The following is a 6,277-nucleotide window of genomic DNA, read 5'->3' on the forward strand; positions in this document are numbered from 1 at the left end:
TAAAACTCGGAAATGCAAACATTCTGATTAGTAAAAGTACTTATTTGATTAGATAGCCATTGTTAACATTTAAACGTGCTAAAATGACAAGAAAAAGATGTTGTGTTATTTAAGGAGAATGACCCTATCCAATCAAGGAATTTGTACAGGTTGTGTATGAGTGGAAAGACTCTAATAAGGTATCTAACCCCTCTCATTTCTTACTTTGGGAACTACGGGTCTATTTGCTGATAATTCTCGGCAAATCTCTGCCTCAACTCTGACTGTAAACTTCTGCAACCACATAACAAACTTCCTATTGTGTATCTGCACTTAGACGTGCTAAACACAACTTGTGCTGAAACACAACTTGTGCAAAACTGGAACCGACTGTGTCTCCCCAGTCTGTCCCTCATCTTACTTCCCTTCCAGTATTTCGCATTTCGGCGAAAGGCGCCAAGCGGGACACACGCGTGCGGTCCTTGATCTGGGATTCCCCGTGTCCCTTCTATCAGCTTGAGAATTCCTGCTATTTGTAGCTTCTGCACATCTCTAGAGTACTCTATCAGTCAGACCCCAGTAAGGAAAACCACACTAGTTATTTTAACCAAAAGAATTTAATACAAGGAATCCGTTCGGTGGGTATTGCAAGTCTGAAAAGGCCAAAGGAGAACATTGAGGTGACAGAGAGCCCCAGGAGGGGCTACCATCTCTTGGACTGGGGGAACAGAGAACAGAGGTTGGGGTTACCAGCACTTAGGAGCTTGTGGGAAGGACCCTGAAATTCTTGGGGCCTAGCCATTGAGAAGGGGTTACTATCTGCTTGCGGCTACCACTACAAGAGCTCAGGGGAGGAGTTACACCTGGTTGAGCTGGAGGCGGGAGATGGTTGGTATGGGTACCTCTAAAGGGTGTGATCTGGCTGGTTTAGGGAAGGCAGGGAAAAAGCCAGACCAATGGCCGTTTCCAAGATCAAGGGCTATGGCTGGGTTTATGCTAATGGGATCAGCAAACACATAGGAAAGGGCAGCTCTTTTTCTGCCTCCTTAGTCTTACTGTCCTCCCTCAGTGCTCCCTATGGGGGATATCTAACAGGAGGCCAGCGGGGAAACGAGAAATATAGCTCACGGAGAGCCAGTGTGAGCGTCCCACAGCAACATATGCAGACGCGTATTTGGTGCCAGGAGACAACAGTTGTCAAATGACGACAATAAAACAATTTCATGTGATGTCCTTTATTCAAGGGAGAAGAAGCCGTGGCTTGAGGGAGTCAGTGCCCCACGGTGCCGGGACACTCTCCCGAAGAGATGATGATTGCACAGAAGTGAGTTCTAGAGAGCGTTAGAAGCAGCACAACACGGAAACAGGGCATCCGTGGCTAGGAGGTCAGGTATTTCCTTCTAAGGCTAGCAGGTCAGTCAGGGAATAAGGAAAACGTATTTGGTGTGAACTAATTGGCCAGGGTTGCATAACTGACCTTACTTAGAACTATGTATCAGCACTGATTCTTGGCAGTTGGGGATTGACTGGGTGCAAATACCGCCTTTCTGGTCAGATGGATCATTTATAAGAATAAGAAAGTTGTTTCGGTTTTGGTTTGCTGATGTGGCATTCTGAGCATCTTGGACATAGAAATTTATTTCAACACAGCCTCCCGATGCATTTTCAACAAAAAGCCCGTTATTTCTACCTCCTTCAGATTTCCTCCTCTTCTCTCCACCCCCACTGCTGCTCTCCTGCCTTAGGTCCTAGTATCTCTCTGCTGACCTAATGCAGTGGCCTCCTAACTCATCTCATCTTGCTGTTTTCTCTCTTGTCTGCCTCAAATCCACTTTCTTGGTCTAAGCTCAGGTCTTGATCTCAGGGTGTAGGGTTGTGAGTTCAAGCCCCGTGTTGGGTTCCATCTGGGGCATGGAGCCTACTTAAAAAAATTTTTTTTAAATTGAAAAATGTATCCATCATGCATAAAGTTATCCATTATGACAGTGTTTCACCATGAGGAGTACCAGAATCTATCACCCTAAAATATGCCTCTTTGGCACATGGGTTATTCTGAGCTAATGGCCTTTGAGAACCAATAGGTGCAAGAAAAGCTTGAAAAACAGAGCACAAGTTTTCCTTTTATGAAGGAAATTTACATCTATAAAGGAAATTTCAATTTGTAGTGCACTCTTACCTCTTAGCTATAGAGAAGACACTGACTTAAATCTGCCTAACAAACCTTACTGAACATCCCTTGTTTGCAGCACCTTCCCTGGTCACCTGTCCGTAACTCGCTTCCCCCTTTCCTTCCATCCCCTCCCCAGATCCTCTTTTCCATCAGCCTAAGTTGGTATATAACCTAAATGCTAAACACCTCTTTGACTTCCACATCTCCGAGCTTCTTCTGTACAGATATGAGATATAACAAACTTCTCTTCATTTTTCTCTTGTTAACCTATCTTATGTTAGAGAACCCCAGCCAAGAACCTAGAAGGGTAGAAGGAAAAAGATTTTTTCCCCTCTCTGCAACCATGTTCCATTCCCACACTGTAATTCATCAAGTCCCCTTCTTTCACATTAAATTCTCCCATTGGCCTCGATGAGGTTTTCTCTACCCTTGCACTGTTTTGAACAGGGTAATTCTTGGCTGTGACGTGCCGTTCCGAGCACCGGAATTTGTGTAACAGCATTCCTGGCCTTCTGCCCTTTATCAACGTTTATTTATTTTTGGGACAGAGACAGAGCATGAACGGGGGAGGGGCAGAGAGAGAGGGAGACACAGAATGGGAAACAGGCTCCAGGCTCTGAGCCGTCAGCCCAGAGCCTGACGCGGGGCTCGAACTCATGGACCGCGAGATCGTGACCTGGCTGAAGTCGGACGCTCAACCGACTGCGCCACCCAGGCGCCCCGCCTTCTGCCCTTTAGATGCCAGTAGCTTGCCCCCACTCCTGGTGGTGACAACCAAAAATATCTCCAGACATTGTCAAATACCTTTAATTTTCAGTTAGACAACACAATTGTTTAGTATAAGCATGCCCCGTGCGGTATTTCAGAAATTTATCTAAAATTCAAATTTAACTACACATCCTGTATTGAAAAAAAATTTTTTAATGTTTATTTATTTTTGAGAGAAAGAGAGAGAGCAGGGGAGGGGCAGAGAGAGAGGGAGACACAGAATCCGAAGCAGGCTCCAGGCTCTGAGCTGCCCGACGTGGGGCTCAAACTCACAGACTGTGAGATCATGATCTGAGCTTAAGTTGGCCACTTAACCAACTGAGTCACCCAGGCGCCCCTAAACATCCTGTATTTTTATTTGCTAAATCTGGCAGTCCTACCTGGGGGCCAAGTCATCGCTGGTCGAGACTCATTGGCCTAGAGTGTTCTTAACAATGGCAATGAGTCGATTGCTTTTTTATTGGCTTGTTTTTAAGAGGCAACCCTACATGGAAGCAGTCGCTCTTCCATAATTATAATAGTTTTGTGCCTTTAAAACCAGGCTGTAGGGGAGGAAAAAGAATCATTCCTCTTCCCTTCGAGGTTCTGTGGCTGAGAACCCTGCATAATGAAAGAGGCATTAAGAAGAAGAAAACAAACTGAAGTTCAGTAACATGCGTACCTCATGTGTACATATGGGAGACCCAGGAAAACTGAGTAAAATCCCTTGAAGTAGCCCAAACCAATGCCTTAAACACCATCTCCAGCTAAAGAAAAAAGAAGATGTTTGAGGGTGGGGAAAGTTATGGGATGCTACCGGTAAAAACACAGTAAACAGCGTCATTTGTTCTCTAGATTTAAGCCATTGTCTTCTCCATTAATTGGAGAATTAATCTCCAAACGAGATTTAGAGTCAGTCTACTCTTCCAGAGGGAGACACCTTAAAAATAGAGATTTCTTTGCTAAGGGTAGTTGTCCTTTACAGAAAGGTAGATTCCGCTCTGTTTTCAGAGATTCTCCTGTGTGTCTGTAGGCTTTCAGAAACAACCAAGTCAAAACAATCCTCATGCCAAACAGGCGTGTTTTAGGGTGGTGTATTCTGCTCTCCTTGGAGATGCAGTCTAGAGAGACATGCGGAATCCCATCAGATGAGTTTGGGTCCTGACAGGAAATTAAAGAAGCCCCTCGAGGTCAGTCAGGGAGGAAGAAGCGTGGAGAAGGAAACAATCTTAGCAGAGAGGTAGTGAGAGTGAAGAGGTCTGTCCACACCACTTAGTTAAAAGAGGTTACAAAAGAAGCTATAAGGGGTTGCAGGAGATTTGCGTAAGAGCGTGAAGTACCCAGTGGAAATAACATTAATGCTTACATCAAAAGGAAAGACACCGAAAAGGTCTTAAGACGTTTAAAAAAATGCAAAATCGAACCAAGCCAAAAGGGAAGTCAGCCGCAATTTTAGTGGTTATTGCACACTTCCACCTTCAACAGAAAAATTAGTTAATTCTTTTGTGTTTAAGAAAAACATTTTTTTAAAGCAACCCCTACACCCAATGTGGGGATGGAATTTACAGTCTCCAGATTAAGAGTCACATGCTCTATGGACTGAGCCAGCCAGGAGCCCAAAGAATTAGCTAATTCTTAAACTCCCAGGAGATTGGTCCTAATGCCAAGTCCAAGGCAAAGGATGTAATTCTTGTAATAACACGTATAAAAGTAGCTCATCATGTCCATCAGTGGTGTAGGAAGAAGTTCCCTGAATATATGTAGGCTCAGGCCTTGGGTCCTGGCCCCTGTTCTTGGCCACTGAAGAAACTTCAATGATTGGAAGAATCCCAACAGTTTGCTCGGGATGGTTGAAACTAGTTCTCCCATGGGTGTGTGTGAGTGTTCTAATTCTGGGAAATTTTCACGCTTTGCTCTGATTGTGTTCAGAGATAGTGTGTGAGTATTTGGTATGATATTTAGTATACAAAATGTATAATGTTAAAGAGATTCGGCATATTAGAACGTTTGGCCAAGTCGCCTGGTGATTCCATTTAAGATACGTAACAGCATAGGGGGCCTGGGTGCCTCAGTTGTTTGAGCATCCGAGTCTTGATTTTGGCTCTGGTTGTGATCTCACGGTTCATGAGATAGATCCCCATGTAGAGGCTCTGTGCTGACAACACGGAGCCTACTTGCGTTTCTCTCTCAAAGAGAGAGAAACTCTCTCTCTACCCTTCCCTCACTCATTCTCTCTCTCTCTCTCTCTATCTCTGTGTCTCTTCTTGCTCTCTCTCACAATAAATAAACTTAAAAAAATAAAATAAAATATGTAATAAGCCAAGTGATTTTAGACTCATTTAAAATAGACAATTTTAAAATTGAATATTATAAAATATTTGGCTGAATATACAAACAGTATTAGACTATTTAAGACAACTTAATACTTATTATGACAGTAAGTTTATTACATTTATAAGACCACTTAGCTGGGAAAGTATTAATTGTTAGGTTCAGAACTGAAGTGTTTACAAAAGAAAATTAAATATAGTGATACTGGGCCGCCTGGGTGGCTCAGTCGGTTGAGCGTCCGACTTCAGCTCAGGTCATGATCTCACAGTCTGTGGGTTCGAGCCCCGCGTCGGGCTCTGTGCTGACGGCTCAGAGCCTGGAGCCTGCTTCAGATTCTGTGTCTCCCTCTCTCTCTGCCCCTCCCCCACTCATGCTCTGTCTCTCAAAAATAAATAAACATTAAAAATATATAGAGTAATACTCTAAGTGTAGTTTAAACATTTAGAGATAATTTAATTAACTAGGATATAAATGGGACTGATTCTTCAAAGAGGTTAGTTTTTTCAATTTGAGTTGCTCAAGCTTTACTCAAAGCTGCCTTTGAAAGTGAACACATTCGGGGCTCCTGGGTGGCTCAGTCGGTTGAGCGTCCGAGTTCGGCTCAGGTCATGATCTCACAGTCTGTGGGTTCGAGCCCCGCGTCGGGCTCTGTGCTGACAGCTCAGAGCCTGGAGCCTGTTTCCAATCCTGTGTCTCCCTCTCTCTCTGCCCCTCCCCCAGTCTCACTTTGTCTCACTTTGTCTCACTCTGTCTCTCAAAAATAAATAAATATAAAAACATTTAAAAAAAAGGAAGTGAACACATTCATGTATGTAAAATAATATGGCTTAAAAATTGACCTTCATCTGTCACTTGACTTATTATTTTAATTTGTTTATATTAATCGGGAACATCAAAGAAAAAAAATTAACCTCATCTGTGCTGAAAGATCGCAAATAATCCATGGTGACAGTTCTTGAAGATTATTTTTCATCAAAGTCAAGCCCGTGGTAGACATATGTGTTCTAACAAGTGAGTTTGGCCATCCCTAGCCTTTCTCAATAGCCACTG

The sequence above is a fragment of the Lynx canadensis genome, chromosome D2, assembly GCF_007474595.2.
Source record: "Lynx canadensis isolate LIC74 chromosome D2, mLynCan4.pri.v2, whole genome shotgun sequence".
Taxonomy (NCBI): Eukaryota; Metazoa; Chordata; class Mammalia; order Carnivora; family Felidae; genus Lynx; species Lynx canadensis.